The 24,331-nt window shown below is 34.3% G+C and overlaps 1 pseudogene; it reads right to left on the reverse strand.

Annotated features, from left to right (window-relative positions):
• Positions 1–9,428: 9,428 nt before the first annotated feature.
• LOC149541870 (putative pectinesterase 53) lies at positions 9,429–17,838 on the reverse strand (annotated as a pseudogene).
• Between the last annotated feature and the right edge of the window lie 6,493 nt (positions 17,839–24,331).

Below are 24,331 nucleotides of genomic sequence, written 5' to 3' on the forward strand. Positions count from 1 at the left end.
GAGGGGCACCAACACACTTTGAAAGGCTTACAACCAGGGTCTCTCAGCATCATCAGTTCACACCGTATGGAAAAAATTCTTAAGAAGAATTCACATGGTGTCATCGCTCAGCTCCATTCCATTCAGATGCAGCCATCAGCAGTCTCTAGCACTCCTGCCGATCTCCAACACATTTTGGACAAGTATTCTGGTGTATTTGCTGAACCTGTGGGATTACCTCCTTCTCGTCCAGAGGACCATCGTATTCAGCTCCTTCCTGGTAGTGTTCTGCCCAACATCAGGCCCTACCGCTACCCATTTCATCAGAAGACCGAAATCGAGATACTTGTCTGTGACTTACTGAAGCAAGGTATTATTCGCCCTAGTACCAGTTCTACTTGTTCGCAAAAAAGATGGGTCATGGCGACTCTGCATTGATTTCCGAGCACTTAATCATCTCACTATAAAGGACAAGTTTCCCATTCCAATTGTTGATGAACTTCTTGATGAACTTCATGGGGCTCATTTTTTCTCCAAGTTAGATCTTCGTTTTGGGTATCATCAAATTCGGGTTAATGAGGAGGATATACCTAAAACTGCCTTCCGCACACATGATGGTCACTATGAATTTTTAGTCATGCCCTTTGGCCTCATGAATGCTCCTTCAACATTTCAGGCAGTGATGAATAACATATTTCGACCATACCTCCGGAAATTCATTCTGGTCTTCTTTGATGATATCCTCATATATAGCAAAACTTGGGCTGAGCATCTCCATCATCTGGAGCTTGTCTTGCAACTTCTCTCTGATCATCAACACTGTGCAAAACTATCTAAATGTGTGTTTGGCTAGGAGGAAGTGGAGTATCTTGGGCATATTGTTGCACACCATGGCGTGCGGGTGGATCCTACAAAAATAGATGCCATGAAAACTTGGCTGCATCCTAAAACTCTCAAGAGCCTTCAGGGTTTTTTGGGGTTGACTGGCTACTACCGCAAGTTTGTCAAAGATTACGGGAAAATTGCAGCACCATTGACAGCTCTGTTAAAAAAGGATGCCTTCTCCTGGACCCCTGTTGCTGAGACTGCATTTGAACAACTAAAACAGGCTATGTGCAGTACACCTGTTCTCGCGATGCCAGATTTTTCCAAACCCTTCACTATTGAGAGTGATGCTTGCGGCAATGGATTGGGTGCTGTTCTCCTGCAAGATGACCATCCTATTGCGTTCACTAGCAAAGCCCTCTCTGGTAAGCATCTAGCCCTCTCTACTTATGAAAAAGAAATGATGGCTATTTTGCATGCTGTACAGAAGTGGCGGCCATACCTCTTAGGGAGTCATTTTTGCATCAGAACCGATCACCAAAGTCTGAAATACTTCCTGGAACAACGGGTATCCTCTCCTACACAACAGAAATGGGTCAGCAAACTCATGGGGTATGATTATGAGATCACCTACAAGAAGGGTAAGGAGAATATTGTGGCAGATGCTCTTTCTCGCACATTTGATAATCACGCTTCCCTTTTCGCTATTTCTATGCCCATTCCCAATTGGTTAGCGTCTGTTCAGCAGGGCTATGACAGTGACTCTTCTTTATCTCAAATCATTCACCAGCTAGCCAATAATCCTTTTGCTATACCACATTACTCTTGGGATGGTGCTTCTCTTCGATACAAGGGTCGGCTAGTGCTTCATCAGAACCCAGCTCTACATCAGGCTATTTTTTATGAACTCCATGCTTCTCCTTTAGCAGGGCACTCAGGCTTCCTCAAAACTTATGAGCGAGCAAGGAGAAACTTCTTTTGGAATGGGATGAAACAGAAGATTCAACAGATGGTGGCTGAATGTGATACTTGCCAACGCCACAAGGGTGAAATGACCCTCCTTCCTGGCTTGCTCGAACCATTGCCCATCCCTACACGGATTTGGACTGATATTTCTATGGATTTCATTGAAGGGCTTCCTAAATCCGGTGGCAAGACAGTGATCTTGGTTGTGGTTGATCGTCTCTTGAAATATAGTCATTTTTGTGCCCTCAGCCACCCCTATACTGCCTCCTCTATTGCACAAATCTTCATGGACCAGATATTTTGTCTTCATGGACTCCCTTCTTCCATTGTCTCTGATCGTGATGCAACTTTTACCAGTCATTTTTGGACTGAACTGTTTCAGAAAATTGGCACCAAACTGAAGATGAGTTCGGGCTATCACCCACAAACTGATGGTCAAACTGAAATTGTCAATAAATGCTTGGAAACTTATCTTCGTTGCTTCACTTCCGAATAGCAACATCAGTGGGCCAAGTGGCTCCCTTTAGCTGAATGGTGGTACAATACCTCTTACCACACTGCCTCTAAAATGACTCCATATGAAGCAGTCTATGGTCAGGCACCTCCAGTGCTCTTTCCCTACACTCCCAACAGCTCACCAGTCCAGGCAGTTGACATAGTTCTCCGCAGTAGGGATCAGATTCTTCGTACCTTATAGGATAATCTTCACATGGCCCATAATCGGATGAAACAGCAAGCAGATCAACACCGTTCTGAGTGCTCATTTCAAGTTGGGGATATGGTTTTTCTTCGTCTACAGCCATACAAACAATCCTCCCTACAGCTGAAAGGGCGTCATAAGCTGGCCCCAAAATTTTATGGGCCTTATAAGGTTCTGCAGAAGATTGGTTCAGTTGCTTATAAACTGGAACTTCCTCCTTCTTCCCGCATTCATCCAGTCTTTCATGTTTCTTGTCTAAAGAAAGTTCTGGGTACCACTGTCAGAGCACAAACTACTCTCCCTGAAATGGATACGGAAGGATCCATTATCCTGGAGCCGGTGGCAATCATTGACCAGCGCACTCGCCAGCTTCGCTCTCGCTCCATCTCTGAGGTCTTGATTCAGTGGCATGGCATGCAACCAGAGGATGCTACCTGGGAACCCCTTCTTCAGGTTCAACAACAATTTCCACACCTTAAGCTTTGAGGACAAAGCTTTTTTCTAAGGGAGAGGGGATGTTAGGAACCTGTGTGTTCCTTCTGTTTATTTTGTTAGAATAGTGTTGCTGGACGCATATGCTTTGTAAGTCGTCCCGTAAGTATATTTTATTATCCCACATGCATAGGTAGTATTACTTTTCTAGATCGTACTCAGTATATAAGAATAGGTTGAGGCCCTTGATGGGCACGGACGAATTTATTGTATTGAGCTTGCTCAAAGGAGGTTACCCCCTCGAAGTGGCCTGCGATCAGTAGATTCCTTCTAAGTTCTGCTATCACTTTGTATTCTGTTATTTCGAGCATTCTCACGATATTGCTATAAGGAGGTTCTTCACACTTTAGCCTTGAAATAGTTATCTCTCTATAGAAAGTGAATTGTCTCACGATGGAGTGATGTAGTTGAGAGGGCTTCATGTCACAGTGAACACTACTATAGAGAGCTTTGAGAAAATGAGTCTAGGAACTAAACCCTATCTTATAATAGAGTATAACTGATAGCAACATAAAACCACTTAGAACAACTCTAGCCATCATGATGTATCATCAATCACCTTTATCATATGCTATTGATGTCTCTTAAACAATTTTGTATGGTAAATTTCAAAATCATATCCAGTATGACCAACCGTCCTCCACGGTGCTCTTGATTTTCCAATTTGAATATTGCCAAATTTTTAAACACAAGTTAACTACCATTCAATCAGCTTTGATTACTATATCGTCCATATTAAAAATATCACCTTTATCATATGTTGTTAGTGTTGATCAATGTGAATGTTAAATAAAAATTACAACACTACCATCTCTTAAACAATGCTATATGGTAAATTTTAAAATGATATCCAATATGACCAAGCCTCCTTCATGATGCTCCTAATTTTCCTATTCGAATATTGCCAATTTTTTAAATGCAAGGTAAATGCCATTCAATCACCTTTGATTACTATATTATCCATATTAAAAGCTCTAATCATTTGGAGGACAAGAAGTGGAGCTTCAACACCTATTTGTCTGGGATGAAGTACTTTTGTTACTTTTATCAACAATTTAACACTTTATCAGAAGAATCACAAATGACATAGCCAATACAATCCAAGTCTCCTCTAAGATGTTCCTAATTTATTTAATAGTAGGTGACTACCATTGGCGTTGATCACCTTTTGTTACCATATTATCCATATTACAACTTTACCACTCTAAAATAATGTCTAATCAATACAAATTCAGAGCCAGTACTTTAAAATGAAGTTAAATTAGTCTAGGAGTAAATCCTCCTTGTTCAGACTGAATTATTATTCAAAAATTAGCTTGGTTAAAAATTATTAATTTCTAAAATTCCTTGGATCAACATCCTCTAGAATTTCTATATAAAAGAGCTTTATTTTCATTCTGGATTTAATTTTGGTCATCTCCCTTTTCATCTAGCTCTGACAAGCAATGGATTTTTTCAAAAGTTATTTTAAACACTATTAATTTATATAATGATTAATTATTACAAAACTTAAAAATAGTAAATCAACTTTCAATTTTAATAAAACATGATGCCAAAGTGTTAAAACTAAAAATGGGTGTTAGCTAGGCCCATGCATCCTATTTTACAAACCTATTTGTATGCAATTTGGTGATTTCGTTAGCTATTTACACTTTTAGTATGGAAACCCTAATTTGTGTGAGGAGGCTAGATGAAATCCTTATTTACCTTAATTTCCATTTTCACCTATATTCTACTATGTGTTTATTCCATTATATACCATCCCTATGTAGGACTGAACATTTATGAATAACATTTAGTGGTCAGAATCCACCTTAATGAAGGCTACACCCAAAATTTTCAAAGTAGATTCAGGTGTTGAGAATGAAAAATCACTAAAACATAGCTATTTAGGAGCTTGGAAAACCTTAGAACAGCTTTCAAGACAAGACATGACCATCTTCATACTCGCATCTAAGGTTTATCAGGCCAAAAAAAGAAGGAAGAGTCATATTAGGCCATGAAACTCCTCATAGAATCAAGTTTAAGAGTGCAGTAGTCTAATTTCTCCACATCATGTGTTGGAGAGCAACTAGGGCTTTTTGGCTTTTTGGCCAACTATGTGCAAAAGTGCTTCAAGTTTGCTACAAGACTCCTACTATCTTCCCCTAACTTAATCCAACACAAACAAACTATTTTCAAAGTTCTAGATGTTCATTTCATTTGTAAACCCAACTTTCTATCCTACTAGGCCTAATTTTCAATTAAGTCTCCAGTGAGCATTTTTTTCCTCCTAGATGCCCCAAAAGACTCATAATCACATATTTTGATACCCAATTGGCTATATTTCCACATATCTAAAAATTAGATATTGGTGTTTTGGACCAACAGTCCCCAATAGATGATTGTCACTGGTTTTTGGCCTATTCGACCCCACTTTTACAGAACAAGTGTGTGACATATTTGGCTTCTAGCCCTCAAGCTTTCAAAAGTGTTTTTATTTAACCCCAATCAAAATAAATTACAACCAATTCGATCTCATATACCTTGTAACTATGAAAGCCCCAAATTGCTCTTACAAACCCTCATCTAACTAGGGCTTGCTCATTATATGACTCTCCAATGAGGTTTCAACTAAATGAAAGATGTTTTAGCATTAGATTAACATAATAAACTCATCCCAATCATAAAAACATAATCTTGTTCAAGAAGATTGCTCACTACTATAACCAAACCTCATAATTAGTGTTCCTTCAATCATAACAAGTATGGTGATCACCTTGCACAATTTTTCTTTTTGCATTCTAGTTGTTAGGATAGTATGATACATGTTAGTTTGAGACCATCTTATGAGGGTCAAGGCATCACCTTGCACAATTAATCTTTCTACATTGTAATGGTTAGGATAGTATGATACATGTTAGTTTGAGACCATCCTATGAGGGTTAGGGCATTTGCTTTCATAGAATGGTCATTTATAGTTAGCATTTCTGAAAATAACAATGAAGCAGAGACTTTCATGGCTTTGAAGGGTTCGAGAGAAGTTATAATTTTCTAATGCAAGAAGTATAGACCAAGGGTAACTCCCTTGTTATTGTTACAGCCTTATGAGAAATCAGATTTAAGACTATTGTTTAAGCAACATGCCAACCCAAGATGTGCCAACCCTTGCATTTTTTTAAAGCCATTATAGGTATGGATGTGTGGATACAATTCCAAATGTGACTTTTCTTACACTACTGTAGTGAAAGTTAGATACCTACATCACCCCTATTTCCAAGAAGTGGATGTATAGGCAAACTTGCCTAAAAAACTTCCCTTGCACTAATGTGGTGAAAGACAAACACCTACATCACTCTAGCATCCAAGATTTTTCAAGTAGGAATAGATGTATAGGCACATTCAAACTAAAGTTTCTATTATAGATGATTTCTTCATGAAGCTTGAAATTAGGTTTCAAACAAAGTAACATGTGTATGGATCTTAAATAGGTTCATCCACAAGTGAATGAATTATTGCTAGTATATAACTACAATAATGAAAAGTTAAAGACATAATGAGAAACCATGGTAAAGAATATTGTATCTTAATCTCAAATTTAATTTAAAAAGTTATGGATATTTGTATTGTTATATATGCCTAATAAATAACAATACATTATATATAAGGCAAGAGCCTACAACACAATGGTAAATTGTGAGTATCTTATATGAGAATTGGTCACAACACATAATAATAATGATCTTGACTTTAACCTTTTATTGATAAAATATATATATTTAGTAAGAAATAAGAAAATGGGAATTGTGAAAAAAAGGAGGTGAGCTGCAATAGCCTCAAGGCTCATACTTAAGTAGTTTCACTTTTATACTGTAGAGTATTGACCAAACCAAAAGGCATAACAAGGGAGAATTGAGCATGCACATCCTATTAGTATTGACCTCACCAAGACTTGGCAGATAGTGACCAATTCTCTATTCACAATGATCTCAACAACATTTCGTTACCATGAAAAATAATAACCCAAATAATGCATTTTATAGATTTCACTTGTGTGCCATACTAAAAATTGTAAAAAGGTACCAACCTAATATGTAGATATACTGTTAAAAGCAAAGCTAAAATTTAACAAACATCATTATACAAATTGTAATTTGATTTATTGAAAACTAGAACTCCTATGTTTCATTCAACATCACATTCAAATTCTTAGTGGACATCCTTAAAACAGGATATAATCCTTGCAACATTATCTCTATGATTAATGTCCATCCTCCATGTTGCTCTACATAATATGACATAAGAATAATTGAAAACAATATCAATCACTTGATCATCTTAGGCATAAGAGATTCAATAAGATTTTATTTTTCCCATGAGTCTATCATGGACACTTCAAAATAAAATTGAAAGAGGAATTACAAAGATACAACTAGAAGCTTGTTTGGACCAATATTTAATACAACTGCCATTACAGAAGTTGTAGACACCCATACAAAACTAGAGAACATACCTAATTGAATCAGATATATAGTTCAAGTCACATGTTGAGACATGGACCAAGTCACTCACAACATGACTAAATATCTAACGCATAACTTGATCATTAAATCTGACTGTAACGTCAGCTAGAACTAATATCCAAAACATGACCCAAACCAAAATACTTGTAATTAATTTCACACAAAAATTTCCATTCCTTGGTTGGTGTATGCATTGGATCATACTATCTAAAGTGCTAAAATACAAAAACCATAAATATTATATCAGTGATATATTTAGTGTATCTCGGTTGTAGGAAAACTCCAAATAATTGTAGTATCAACTAGATCATCTCAGCTTCAAAAGATTAGAGAGACCGTAATGTCCTCTCAACTACAAAAATAGATAGGCAAGCATGAAATTTGCAAGCATAAATGTAATCTTACTCTAATTAGCACTTAATATAATATATGTATAGGCATGTCATATTACAATGGGATGTAGCTATTTTCCATATAAAAATGGAATGTGGCTATTCTCTATACAAAATATAGTATTGATCAAATTTTGAAAAATGAAAAATATAATAGATTTTCATGAAAATTTTAACATTTGTTCCTTGAGAAGACAACAAAAAATTTGACACAAAGTATGAATAAGAATGAAGTTGAGACTAATCCTAATTGGTCCATTAAAAAGACCTAAAAAAAAACTTGCCTCTAAAAATTACCATTGCAAAAGAAAATAGAAACTATTTTTGAATCGTATTGATTGTCTCACCTCTATATCCATCGACAAGTTTATCTCAATTGCCTAAATGTATGTTGTCAAGGTTTATTTATGCAACCCATCTCTGACTGTGCTTAGCCCATAGCCTACTAAATGTGCTCCAATAGGATCAGATGGTTTTGATCTCCAAGCTGAGTCTCCATAAGTAGAGTTATTGTAACTATCAATGTATGTACCTCCATAGGCCCCTATTGTTGAGCTATATGTTGCCACTTTAGTTCCATTCCCACTATTTTGTGTTGGATAAGCATGAGCACTTGAACTATAGATATTTTCAGAGCTTCCATAGCCACTTGCATACCCAACAACACTTTCATTTTCTTGATTATTACTACCTTGACCTAAGCCCCATGCTACACCTCCACCATAACCACTTATGCTCCCATTTACTCCAACATATGGTATAGTTCCATTACCCCACATAGTTTCAGCCAAAGCTACTTTTTTTTTTTATTGTACTTTTGATAGACCCATAATACAAAATAAGATAGTGCAAAGAGAGCTACTAGACTGCTACTTGTAATTTGCCAAAAAGCATAAACCTACTGAATCCACTTCATTTATGAGTTTCCACATATCAATATTATCTCTTGTATCAAAATTTATATGGACCATAACTATTTAATTACTTTAAAATTTGGACGTTGTTTGTATAAAGAGGATTTAATATATTACATATTGTGCATGAATTCCATGTTTCCCATAAATTTTGTCTTGCATGTAATCACAATTTTTAAAGATAGTAATAAGGAGGTCCTAAAGCTACCTATGAGGGATTAATAGACATTGTATAGAGAGGGATTAACAAAAAAAATTTTATTAACAAGCATTGGACATAAAAATAGAAAAAAGAAGCATTTATATCTCTAAGTTATCAGAGGATTGAACAAACCACATATAATTTTGGAGCTTTTGAGACAGAGTTCTAAACATATAAAAGATAGTATCCCCACTTCCATTAGCAAATCTAAGCACAAATATAAATTCATGCCAAACAAAGTAGATTTTGAGCTTCCTCTATGACAGAGGTAGATCATAGAATCACAGTTTCCAATACTGTAGCGGGTTTGAATGAGCTTGATCTCTGCACCAAACTCTAAAATCTAGAAATGTTATGATGAAAGAATCCAAATTGCTTTGCATGCAGATTAAATTTTATTGAAAGTTGTGGAATTCCCTTTCAACAAATCCATTTTGCCTATATCATGAAAATATTCTATACACATTCCCTACAAGTTGTGTTAATACCAGTTTTCCACATTTTGCACTTCAACAAACTATGGATGCGAACAGGATCAAAAACAAGGTAAGTGGCAATAGGATGAATAGGAACTGCAACATGATAAACAAAAAGTAAATAAAAAGTTTGGTTGGATTAGAAAGGTCTGGATGTAAAAGGAAACTAATCAAATGGTCCTCAATCAAACTAGTCACACTGAAAGAACTTGCAAATAAGATATTATTAACCACAATTTAGCAATTCCTTTTGAGCAATTATTTTTCATCATTGAGCCATTTTATTTTTAAAATTGGGTATGTCCAGGTCAAGATATTGACATATCAAGATGGAATATTCCCTTTTCATTTAACAAGCACTTATAATAGACTAGGAATGTTAGCCAATCCATCTAAGCATATGGGTATCAAGGGTCGAGGTATGTGTAGCGGTAGTCATGAACATTGTTTTTTCTTTGAATTTGATACTTTTCTTATAGGTGGACATGTCTATCACAAACATCCAACATATCTCTCCTTAGACTTCATGGAAAAAACCCTACAAACAATAGACAAAAAAAATAAGGCCATGAACCATCCAGACATCTCTAATAGCTTTTGGATATCCCAAAGATGCATGAGTGCATGACTTGTGAAAATAAAAAAGATAAGACTAACTTGTATAACAAGTGAATAACCAAAATGATTTTATGTCTATTTTATGTTTGACAATGATAATGATATTTGGATTCAAGAATGAGGTACCTCATATAAGACTGACCTATCTGGTTTTGAATATATACATTCTCTCTATAAGACACAATGACCATATGATAAAATGACTGATTATATTTGAAATTTTGATAAGACAATCTAACTAGTTTGATCAAGGACCAATTGATAAGTTTGTGTTGTTTAAACTGTCTAGTGTGTCACTTAAGTCCAGCCATAATGGGAACTTGCAAAGAATGACAACCTACTAGAGGGAATGGAGCTTTCCTATTTATTCATAGAATCTTGGTATAGACAAAAAATCCCTTCCCAATTAAGAAGGAATGCAAACCTAATGTTTTTATTCCTTAAGAAAGCATTCTAAGAAAAGAGAGATTGCTTAGACAAGGAGAAATTGGGCCTTACAATGACATACGAGTGAGATTCAAAGAAACCATACGTTGATGACAAGAAGAGAAGACAATAACGATCCAATTGTAGTGCAATTGATGAGTAGCCCATAAAACAAATAATTTAGAGAGCTCATGGAAAAGGCATTCTTGAAAGACACAAGGATTAAACTCCCATCCGCTATAATTATGTGCACGAAAACAAAATATACATTGCTTTGCCCTTTTTATTATCACATCATATGTTTGGATAGTCAAGATTTTGACTATCACTTTAACCATGGTCAAAATTTTGATGATATTAGGCTCATCTATTTAAAAAAATGAATTTAACAACAAAATAGGCCTTTGGTAAAAAATGAGGACCTAATGTACTAGTGGTGTTTGCAAACACCACTCTTGAAAATGTTCCCCACGCTCTCCCCATATATAGAGCTCCTGACCTTGTCACTTTACATCTCACAAATGCAAATCATATGTCATCTACTAAACTCTCTCTTTTTTTTGTTGTTACTGCCCCATATGTATCAAATATCCCATGTACCACACACCCTTGCACCAACAAATATAATATTGAAATGTGTGTTTAGGGATTAAGTTTATTTTGACTTGTTTAAGTGGTTCATCTAAAATTTATCTATTAATAGACTTCTACATGGACCAAGCTCACCAAAGCTTAACATGTCATTCATATGAAATCAAATTAACTTCTCAATAATACCCATTTATTGGTCTAGGCTCTTTAGTAGGACCTATCTATTAATATAATTTCAGATTTCCAAATTAATGTAATTAATCAAAGAGTATGATGTCTAACTTCTCCAATAATATCTATTTATTGGTATAACTTCTTCAATTAGACCTATTTATTAATATAATTTTAGATAATCCATAAAGAGTATGATGTTCATATAAACCATTATAGTTTCTAAATAGGACTTAGTGTGTTGTTCATATAAATCACAATAGTTAGTACTATTTTAGGTTTACTACCTAATCTATTTATGATGTTCATAAGAAATCACTAAACTTTTTAAATAAGATTAATCATTACTATGACTTCAAATGAATCACTTAAAACAAATAAAATGTTAGAGTATACCTCATGAAACTTTAGAATCTATTGTTTAAAATGGTCAATATGAAAAATTGTTTTAAGAATCTTTCTCAAAAATTACAAAAAGGGTATGTAACTCATACAGTGAAAGGCCATTCCCAAAGATAAAATCCATAGAGCCTTCAATATAATGGTCTTTGAAATAGTGGCATAAAGGGTGTCCTAAGCTCCAAGGAAGTTGCACCCAAAGAAAGTTGTTGTGTCCCCTATTATTCTCAGAGCAACTGCTTGCCTCCCTATTGCCTCTGGTGGAGGAATAGGTTTTGTATTCTATGTTTTCAAAAAAAATTCAACATCAACAAATGTTCTTTCATAGAATTGAACTTTATTAATAAGAACAACACTACAATTTAGCCATCAAACCATACTAATATCAAACTGAACACCCACACATATATTCAAATACCTATTAAAATTATCACTTATGAATTAACTATATGTTGTGATATTTCTCAAAATTGTCCAAGATTCCAAGTACAAAAATTAGATAAAAGCCAATTCTGAATAGAAAGCATTTGAAGTAAGAAATCCCAAATCTCATCTTAAAAGTAATGTTCTTGGCAATGAAATAAGGAGAATTAATTTCTTTAGCAGCACTATTGTATGTGCCCAATGGCTTTCCATTTGACCCTAAAGCTCCTACCATGTCTCCCCATTGTACGACTGTGGAGTCTTCCCCTTCCCCTTCAAGAGTTACAAATGCTTTTGTCATCGGTATGTTCACCTTCTCCCTATCAAACAGAAAAATAAATACCAAAACCAAATATTTTTAGCTAACTCACAAGGTTGATTCAATCCAAATTTGTAAACTACAATCTTAATATATCAAAAGATAAAATTGTGCCATTTTATCCTTTTTGAAGTAAGCCAACTCTTCAATCTTCAAACTCAGCTAAATTTTCAATCTTTAAATTATATTTCATCATCTTATTAATATATCACTGAGCATAATCATTGATGCAAAGAAACCTACACAATTATTTTCAAAACCACATTAATTTACACATACTTACTCATATACTCTTGCATTGATTTTGATAACAACTCTAAAAATATTGAAGAGAGGTAGAGAATCAATGGCTTCCTAAATAGAAGTGAAGTCCCCTAGTCCATCTATAGGATCCACCACAAGGTAAGAGGAAGGAAGAAGCTTGTTCTTTGCTGGTTTATACAATGAATGGCTTAGATTACCCATCCATCTTATCCATTTGGTGTACTTATTCTCTATATTCAATGCCCTTGCATGGACAAGCTTTTCTTTTTGCAGTCTTGCATTGTCTTCCACTACAGATGTGAATAACAAACCAAGAACAACAACAATTAGAATTTGTTTTTCAAAAAATTTCAGCCTTGAAACCCAATTGAATTTAATTATTTTTTTTGGGGGGAAACTACATTATGCTAGAAATCTTCTAGATTCAGGGGCAAAAGTATCTAATTTTTTGGTTGAATTTTAATTAAATATTACAAGTTTTAATGTAACGTGTTAGATTCAATTTAACATTAGTTGTCAAAAGAATCCTCCCAACATCTTTTTCTTTAGATTTTTCTATCTATTACCACTACTAGTTAAAAGGATGCTCCCAGCCTCTTCTCCTCTAGTTGTCCACTGTCACTGTTGAGTTCATGTGAAGACTAAATATGCTCTTTGCTAGAAATCTTTTAGATCTAGGGTCAAAAGCATTTAATTCTTTAGTTCAAATTTGATGGAATATTAAAATTTTTTACATGACATGTTAAATGCACTCAAAAATTACTAGTTAAAAGCATTCTCCCAGCCTCTTGTGCTTCAAACTTGATTATCTATTATTTGTCAAAGGAAAATGATTTGTGTAGGGTAGGCTCCACTTGTTCTATAAATCTTTACATGAACTCAAGAATGCCAGGGCACAACTAGAAGAGAATAAGATGAATAATACAACATCAAAATGAATCAAATTGATATGGACTATCATTCCAATTAGAGAGCAGAGTATCAAAAAGGAATCATTGAATATTCACTAACATGTGGAACTTTAAGAAACCCCATAATAGAAGGGCAATCTTTTTTGCAATCTAAGTAGGATGCAATTATTGTTGATTTCTACCTACATGGAGAGCTTGAACATCAAGAAAGCATCTGACCATTTTGTGGCCTTATGTTGGTGTGATATTGGAAATCATCAAAGATCCTATATATTACCATTTTCTAGGTCTTACCAATGAAATCTATGGGTATACTAGTAAACAAATTTTGGTGATAGGAATTTTTAGGATGTTTGTGGAATAATAACAAACTAGATTTTGAAAAGGAAAATGCTATGCACGCACACACGCACACACACACACACACACACACACACACACACACACACACACACACACACACACACACACACACACACACACACACACACACACACACACACATGTATACACAAAAAGAGAAAAAGCCCTACACAACATAGGGAAAATGTCCATAGCATGGAAAGGCGTTGTGCTCTGGAGCTATTGCTAGCATTGCACCAATGTTGGAAGGTTGATGTCTCTTGTACACAAATAATATGTTTAAATGCAATTTTTAAAAAATCATTATGTGCATGATTCACTATTCTAGTTAAAAATAAACAAAATCTGACAAGCAAAAAAAGCATTTAGATAAAACTATTGTCAAAAGGATGAATTTTAAATGGCATATAAATATCACTATTTAAAAATAGAGTTAGAAAGAAACTATAGAACATAATGATACTTCCATTTAATTGGAAAGAGAATTTTGCTTCGATCTTTTAAGTTGATAACTATTTTAGAAGTGAAGAATTATTGCCCATTAAAATAATTTTCTTAAGGAGTGTCCTAAAGATAAAACTTACAATAAAAAAAAAATGTGTAACATTTCCATTTGCAAGAGCACAGATTTTAGATGCTATTCCTTTCTGGAAGATTATCAAGTATAGAACATCTCATTACTAGAGAAAATGAATCAACCATTTTTAAGAGCATAATTGTATTTTGTAAATGGATAATTTTGTCCAAATTTTGTTATGTGTATGGTTCGCCATTCTAATTGAAAACAAAGCCTAAGAATCAAAAGTGGGTTTTAAATAGTTTAGTCATTGAAAGTGTGCTTAAAACTAACATATTACAAACAAAACATAATAGTACCTAAAATTAAGCATAAATAGATTGTGTTGCCTTGTTTTAATATTGATAGTTGTTTCAAAAAGTAAAAAGTTACTGCCCACTGAAATAATGTTCCTTAGGCCTAATGATAAGACTTCAATATTAGACATGGTAACATTACCAACTACAAGAACACAACTTTAGATGTCATTCCTTATAGGAGACAATACCAAGTATAGAGAATCTCATTGGTAAAGGAAAAAATAGCAAAATTTAAGAGCATTATTATATTTAAATATAGCAAAGCAAATGATTTTGATGCATGCTTTTGACAAAGAAATTCTCTATTATGAACTAATGCTTTAAACAACAATTCCATCTAAATGCAAAGTTTCATCCTAAGATTATCAAATCTTGTGCTCTAAGAAAATAAGAATCAAACCACAAAATTCTTTCTGAAAATTTTTTCTGGAACATAAGCATTGATAAATTCAAGGTCTTAAAGGTAAAATTGAGAAAGAATAATGTTAGTGAACAAGCATTTATGTTGCCTTTCATATTTAATCTCAGCCATAATTCTTGAACTCATACTTGGCATGGATTTAGCAAGGTTGACTTGACTCAAGACTTGGCAAAAATTTAGTAGGACTTAGCAAAAACTGTGTTTCTAGGAGTCTTGCCTAGGCTGAGTTTCTAGAGAGTCCTAGGCCCTATGGCTCTACCAGGGTCATTCAACTTGGAACTCACCAAAACTTGAGTCTTGGAGAATGTAGGAACTATGATTGCAACAAACTAGCTTCCAACTATTTGTGGGGGGAATGAAATTGACACAATTTCAAACATTGATGCATAAATTTCCAAGCCTATGTTCAAGTATAATTATTTTACAATGTCACGCTTATAAAAAAAAACATAGATGCCACTATTAAATTAGGATATATCAAATAAAAGAGAACTATGATGCCAACCACCTATAAGAATCAAAACATCAGTGGCCTTGAATATAAAATGTTCTAAACATAAGAAAAATGCTAGCCATGGAAATGACTTGAAAATTATGTGGTGTAATCTCTATGCTTCAATAGTGTACATTAACTTTGTGATTGTGCACTAAACCCTAAAAAACTAGCAATCACATGATCATTGATCTTGGAGGATTGAAGTAATTTAAGATAGTGAATACTTGGCCTCTATCATGGCATTGCCAATTATTGATTCCATGCACCTCCTGTGACCCCAAGCAACTCAAATGAAACCCTTTCTTGCACTAATCACAAAACTTCAATTCTCCCAAGCCCTCGCAAACTGAAAAAATAACTGAAACTTCATCCAAATATTTTCTCCTATCTCTTGAGGTCTTCATGCCCTATTGTTTTCCATTGTTAATATGTGCCTTAACAATCTTCTTCCCATTTTCTATTTTCATGGTCCTTTGACCTTCCCATTTTGTCATTGCTCCTCTATTAAAAACTAAAATACACCTCCTTCTCCAAATGCATAATACAACTATAAATAAATTTGATAAAATCTATGATAAATAATTAAATGGACTAAAGAAAATCTGAAAAAGATTCAAATCCCTTCAAAAGGTTACAAATCTTCAAGCTAGATGTGCAGAGCTTGATAGTGGAACAACAAAATCAAGCCACTTCTTTGCATGTACATATCTATCTTCTTCTACGCATGCAAAAAACTCAAACAAAATGCAAATGATCCTGCACACACTAAAAACAAAAAACATGAAATATTTCTTTTTCTTACATCTAAGCCTTGGTCAAAATTTTGATCAACACATTTTGACATACATGTGTTGGTGGAAATTTTGACCAACGCGGGGCTTAGATGTAAAAAAAAGAATTATTTGCCTTCTACATTCTGACCAACCTAAACTTTTTTAGTTGATGGTCAAAAATTTTGGTAGAAAATGAGGCCAAATGTAGAAGTGTGGGGGTAATTAATAGGGAAATAAAGGAGCATTGGGTGGACTCATTTATAAAATATATTATCCTAGAATCATAGAAGGATGGTGTTGAGAAAAAGAGTTTGAAGGTAGAAATCCATATAATGGCAGAGTACATCGAATCATTAAAAGGAAAAACTACTACAACTGATGGTTCCTCTCAACTCACATTAGATCATAGTGCACCTAAAAATCAACAACTTATGGATGATTTGAAGAAGGGGAAAGTCATGATCTCTGTCATCCATAATTGGATTGATTATGTGATAAATATTCTCACTAAGTGCATACAAGACTTGCATAAGGTATTTACTTTTCCTAAAGTGGTAATAGGTTAGGCTTGTATCCAGACAACAATATGAAAAATGGAATAAAAAGGGTTGCTTTCCATGGTTACACAACTTGTAGATGTGGAAGAATATGGCCTTGATGAATTCCTAGAGAAGAACCCATTCAAGATGGTTGACGTAGGGATGATTTATATATTGTGGTGGGTCTCTAATTATAGTTCGACCATTTCTTTCATTCAATATTTTGAGAAAGAATTCAAAATAATCCAAGATGGTGTAAACAAAGACTTGTAGACCATCATTAACTCCCTTTACACCTTTCAAAGGAGGAGGTCCAAATGTTGAAATGTTGGTTAAGTAGTACAAAGAACCACTATATGTGGTTAAAAATGGAGTTGACTTGATTGTGGCAGACCTCACCAAGCTTGATAAAATCAAAACCATGATTAGCATGTGTAACCAAAAACTTCCAAAACACCTAGATAGTGTCACTAGAATGAAACTATATAGGGAAATGTGGAAGAATCTCTTGTAGAGCATAAAGAGCTCAAACAATAATGCCATGGTAGAATTCATAGGTGTATACAAATTTTGGAAAGTAGTGCAAGGACCTCCTAATCAAGATGGTGATGAGGAAGAAGAAGAGTCACTAAAGAAACATGATGTTGATTCTCTTTAGAGAATCTTTTACTTTGTGCTCTTTTTATTTTTTAAGTTTTAAATCAGTTACTCCAAGGGTCTACATACCTGCTTAAAACTTTGTTTTCTTGACTATTTCTAAACTGTCTGAGAATTAGGTTTTGATTAAAATTCTCAGACATCTCTTTATCTAAACTAGAAACTCATTAGTGTTAGGGGTTGGTAGTTTTGATGGATATCATATTATGAACTTAAATCTAAGTTTTAATAGTTAAAGAGATGTTTATAGGTTTTCCAACATTGTACTTGAACAAGATTGTTCTTTTTAGAATGGAAAAGATCTAATTATTTGAAGATTGTCTATGGATTGGTTTTTTGTTGATTTAGCATTGAATTGATGTCAAACTGTTGAAATATCTTTCTGATGTTGGATGATATATGGTAGACATCTTAAATAAGTTTCTGTTCTATATGTCTTTCTAAGAAGTGATTGATAGAGAAACTGTATGTTCTCTCCCTTTTTCTCTTTCTTGTTTGTTTATTTTTTATTTTCTGATTATCCCTCTATCCAGGAATAGATGGGAAAGCTTACTACTTTTTGGTTAAAAGTAACCCTCATTTAGAAGGAATTTTTAATTGAACATCTAATAAGGAAGATGAACCTTACCAAAATTTAGATAGGAATCAAAGAAGTTAAAATTCCTTAACTATTGGAAACTTGTATTTGTCTTGAAAATTTGGGTATAGAAGTTCTTAGTTATTTCTTTCTATTAAAGGATAAATTTGTATACCAACACTCTCCAAGAGTAGTTAGGTGCATCATGATAGTAAAGGAATTCAACCTTCTTTGGAGACTCAAACTCATAGTTCAAGTCCCACAGCTTGGAGGTTTTTTCTATGTTTCACAAGGTTGTCCCTAGGTAAAAAATTTGGACAAGCGTGCAAGCTTTTGTGACAATAGTTTTTGACATGCCCAGTGGGACTAATATTTAGAAGATTTCAAAGTATACCGATGTCAAAAGAGAAGAATTTCAAGTTGATGTTGAGAAGATAGTGTTGCTCTCAATATTTTAGGCCTTTAGGAGGCTCATTTCCACAAGGCATTTGGTGAATCTACATCATCCACATCTAGTTTTAGACCATAGTTATTGTGATTCATGACCAAAGATAAAACAAGGGCATCTTCTAGAGTTAAGCTTCAATACCAAGAGCTCTCATTTTCCAATCCTAGAAGAAGAAAGACTAGAGTATCTTTATCACCAGTTAGGACTACAACATTACCAAATACCACTACAAGATCCATTTCCACTTCTCTTGTTGTCAAATGTCAACCTAGGATACAATCTGCTCATATTAATATACCACTTTCCTATATGGCTAGAGATCATGATTTTTCCACCTTTAATGGTGGAATTCCTCTCTTATTAGCCCAAAGACATGACATACTATTATCAACTCTTAAGAGTATACTTGAGTTTACTGGTGAAACTTTTATTTCACCCTTAGAACTATACATGGAATATCTAATGATGATATAGTAGTTAGACTCTTGGCTTCATCCTTTAAAGGAAAAGCATTGAAATAGTATAGAGGGTTTCCTCATAACTCTATAATAAATTGGGATGGGTTAGGATCTGCCTTATGCAAACATTTTGAGGATAAGAGTGACTACCTTCCACTTTTAGAATAGTTGAAACTATAAGGAGAGGCCCCCATGAATACATGATTGATTTTAACAACATATTTAGAAAGACATGGGATAAAATACCCACTACAGTGAAGCCTACTCCTAGTAATGATTTCTTTCATTACCTCTAAGCCTTTAACAATGATAAATTGCCACTACAATCCAAACTATGGGAGGAGCTACATTACCTAATGCTTATGAGAAAGAAATAAGGGTAGAAAACATATTGATACAAGGAGGAAAGTTAGCCCCAAGGCCTCCTATGCCCTTCTTCCATGAGATTCTTAATCACCAATGAACAATAGCCCCTATTCCCACACTTTTCGCATCATAGTCCCTTGCTCCAACCCCTCAAGCTTTCACATCTTCAAATGGAATGGATGAAATTAAGGAGAAAATGTAGTCTATGATGTTGAACATAGACAAGAGATTGCAAGGTCAAAAAAATAAGTTTGAAGATAGCTTCTTTGTGATGTAAAAAGTGCTCAATAAAGTGGTGACATTAGAAAGACAGAAAGCTCAGGGTAATAAGGCTCCTCAACTACAATATAAAACTCCAAACAATGGTAGGTCTCCAAATCATAATCATGGGAATACATATTTTTATTAGAATAGGAAGAATGGTAATGCTTCCACTTCAAATGCAAATCAAAGTAGGGCCTTAGTCCCTCAAAATAATATGGTTCAAGATCAAGATTTTTATCCTTCCTAAAACTACTCCTATGTCTATTGTATGTGTCAAAATTTTGAATCCTCTTTAGCTTTGACCACTCAAGAGCCTACAACAAGACAATCATACAAGGAGAGCCAATCTAAATATGCCTCACATTTGCAAGGAAAAGGTGATTGCTCCTTGGTGAACCATCAAGTAGAGGAGCATTGTAATGTAAACTAGGATTTCATTTCTCACAACATTAGGAGCAAAAGAAGATTTTTTGAAGATGCTACTCCTCCTCCCCCTAATTAGGCTTCAACATCGAGTGTAATACCTCATGTGCAAGTAGAAAATGATCAATCCAATGCTCCTCAACATCAAAGATAGAATAATAATAGATGATATGTGAATGGCCCTCAAGTTATTCCATCTCCACCTGTTACACATGCAGCTTCCAAGGCTTCTACTGAAGCACCTAATGCATCATTCAATGTGTGTAGAGTAGATGAAGAAAAAAAATGTGAATATTTCCATGTGGCATTTTTTTGCTACTATACCTATGCAAAAGAGGTTGCTACAACAGGAATTGGAGAGCATTGAACCAAAGGATCAACCATCAAGCATGGAGAGTGCCACAAGTCTTGTACAACCATCAAATGAGGTAGAAACAAGAAAAAAGGTTAGACCTCCTCCATTTTATGCTTCTCTAATATAGGGGATAATCTAGTCCACAATTGTAGGATTGATTCAAGGGCTAGAAGTCTAGTGATGCCTAAGTGTGTTGTTGATATTTTAGAAATGAAATATGAGCCCATTGTTAGGAATGTATTATAGTTGGATGGTAGTATTGTCAAGACTACAGGAATCATTAGGAATATTTAAATGGACCTACATGTGTGCCCTAGTTGCAATATAGTTCAATATTTATCAATTTTTGAAGTCAAGCCACACTTTGTCATTTGTATCTCAAGAGATTTCACCGCCCAAATAGGTGGTTACATATCCTCTAATTGGTCATATATGTTTTCAAAATGAGATATGAAACCAAAGCTTTAATTAGTAGGAGAGTCATACAAGGAGAGCCAATCTAAATATGCCTCACATTTGCAAAGACAAGGTGATTTCTTCTTCATGAACCATCAGGTGGAGGAGCATTGTAATGTAAATTAGGATTCTATTGCTTACAACACTAGGAGCAAAAGAAGAGCTATTGAAGATGCTACTCCTCTTCCCCCTAATTATGCTTCAACATCAAGTGCAATACCTCATAAACAAGAAAAAAATGATCAATCTAATGCTCCTCAATAGAAAAGACAAAATAGTAACAGAGGAGATGTGAATGGCCCTCAAGTTATTCCATCTCCACCTCTTACACATGCAGCTTCCAAGGCTTCTACCAAAGAACCTAATGCCTCATTCAATGTGGTAGAGTAGATGAAGAAAAAAAATGTGAATAATTACATGTGGGATGTTGTTGGTGCTATACCTATGCAAAAGAGGTTGTTGTAGCAAGAATTGGAGAGCATTGAACCAAAGGATCAGCCATCAAGCATGGATAGTGACATAAGTCTTGTAAAACCATCAAAGGAGGTAGAAACAAGAAAAAAGGTTAGACCTCCTCCATTTTATGTTTCTCTAATTATAGGGGATAAGCTAGTCCACAATTGTATGATTGATTCAGGGGCTAGTAGTTTAGTGATGCCTAAGTGTGTTCTTGATGTTTTAGAAATGAAATACGAGCCCATTGTTAGGGATGTATTAAAATTGGATAGTAGTATTTGTTGACATTTCAATTAAGTTTTTTTTATTAGTGACACAAATATTTATTTAGATAGCTAGCAACTATCGAGGTTATTGTATAGTTAACAGTGTTAGCCAAGTAATTCAGGCTCTACCAATGTCTACATTTGCTACCAAGTTTTAGGAACAATATTTAGTTTGCACCAAGAAGTTACTACCAAGCTGGTGATTATCAATGTAAACCAAGCTTCTTAATGTTTACCAAGTTTCTTAGTACAAACCAAGTTCTACAGTGCTTATTGAGTTCATAGCTTCAGTGATGTGAATCTAGTGTTGACCAAGCTATGCAATGTCAACCAAATGATTCAGTTTATACTGAGGTCATAGTGATAGTGTTGATCGAGTTATGTGGTGTCAACCAAGTGATTTAGTTTATATGTTGAGTTTTGTAGTGTTCACCAAGTCACTAATCTAGACTAAGTTCAAACTACTTGGATGTGATTAGTATGAGTCAATCTTCTACATCTACTGAATACATGATGATACCAAGCATTGATAATGGTTGTTGAGTATCAAAACCTCACTGAGTTTGTCTTTAGAACCCAAGTACCTATAGTTGGTCCAACTTTGTGTATTTTGGTGAGACTTTTATTGTAACTAGCTTTGTTAAATTGTAAATTAGATTGGTATATATATGTAATGTAATGAATCACATCCAGAGAGAGATCATCAAAGTATAAAAGAATAGAAGTGCAAAGTAAAAAGCTACAACAACATAAGAAGTAGCAAAGATTTATCTATCACAAAAAGGTGATCATTACACTCAAAGGAATCTCATTCAACAAACCAATTTGTAGATTAGAGATCAACCACTAGTTCATCCTAACATGTGGAACAATAAAATCCTTTCACAAGGTAGACTTAATAGACTTTTGTAAGTCTCTCTATTGAGTGCATACTTCATTTTATATTTTTAAATCCTTTTGCAAGTTGGACCTAGCAGTCATTATTGCTCCTAATAATGTAGACCATTAGAAGTGATCATTGTAAGCCTTAACAAGCCAACTTTATACTATAGTACTAAAGCTTGTGGGTATAATCCCCACCCTAGTTTTACTTTCTACTTGGAAGGTTTTTGGGTCACCATATAACATGTCAAAGTGTTATGAATGTTTTAATGCTTTTGGTTTTTCATGCATGCAATTAGATTAGAATACACATGAAGGATTAATTGGCAAATAAAGATTAAGTTTTATTGGTTATTGATTCACCCCTCCTCTCTTAGTAACTTAGTCTATCATATATTTACAAAAATTGGTATCAGATCTTTATGGTTCTCATAGAAGAAGTTTAATAGCTTGAGAAAATATCAATGGCTATAGAGGTATTTACACTTGATAAGGCTACTGAAAATGAAAAGCTAGATTTGGAATTGGCCATTGGGCAACTTAAGAAAGAAAAGGAGAAACTCTCTCAATCCTTGAAAAGAAGAAAATATAGTTCGGATGAATGAAAAACTCTACATTGAAGAAATAATTGAAGATAAACATTCAAAAAGCAATTCAGGTGAAGCTAATGAGGCAATCAAAGAACTATTAGAAAAGAATGGTACACTTTAAGAAGAAATTAGAAAGTTGAAAAAAGAACAAGAAATTTAGTTAGTAGGATTTTGTGAAGTCATGGAAGAGAAAAAATAAAATAAAAGAAGAGTTAGAAGGAAGGAATAATGAAATTCAACATATATCCCTTCGATAGACAAACTTTTTTGATCAACTTACAAATACAAATGAAGAAATCATGAATCTAAGATCAGAAAATTAAAGATTGTAGAATGATATAAACAATGAAATGCAAACCAATGAGAAGATGATGAAATCTCTAATAGACATGAATCAATTAAATGAGCAAAGCCAATATAGACAAAATGGCAAAGCAAGAATTGGATATACAAAAGAAGGTGAATCATCCAAGTAAGGAGCTCAAAAGAATTAAAGACCTACTTGCAATCACTATGGTAAGTTAGGTCATACATCAAACAAATGTTGCAGCAATGGTAAAGTTAAATTCAATAGAAAATGCTATGATTTCAATAAGCATGGTTGTAGAGCTAATGAATGCAAAGAGAAACCTAAATTTGAGGGCAAATGTCACAAATACAAGAAGCATGGGCACAAATCTTTTGAATGAAAATCTAAGATAGTAAATCTAGTAGAGAAGATTATAAAAGCTATATTTCATTGGGACTACAACACTTGGTACAAATGTCATTACTATGGAGAATTTGGACACATTGGAATAAATTGTGTAAAACATCACATGAGGACAAGAGACTTCACTAGAAGATGTTTCATTTGTATAGAACTTGATCATCTTGCCAAGAACTATATGAATACTAGAAGAATTGAAGAATAAAAGAAAGCCAAGGCTGATAACATCAAAAAGAAAATGAGATGGTAGTGGATTGAAAAATCTTCTAAGAATGCAAGTCCAAATAATGAAGCACATGTTGCTCAAGAATTGGGTGACTCGAGCATTTCTACTTGATCTACCATAGGGATAACTGGAACTAAGATTCTGAAGTAGACATCATACA

Source organism: Cupressus sempervirens, chromosome 8 (assembly GCF_028749045.1).
Source record: "Cupressus sempervirens isolate cs-2001-9-10 chromosome 8, ASM2874904v1, whole genome shotgun sequence".
In the NCBI taxonomy this organism is placed as follows: domain Eukaryota; kingdom Viridiplantae; phylum Streptophyta; class Pinopsida; order Cupressales; family Cupressaceae; genus Cupressus; species Cupressus sempervirens.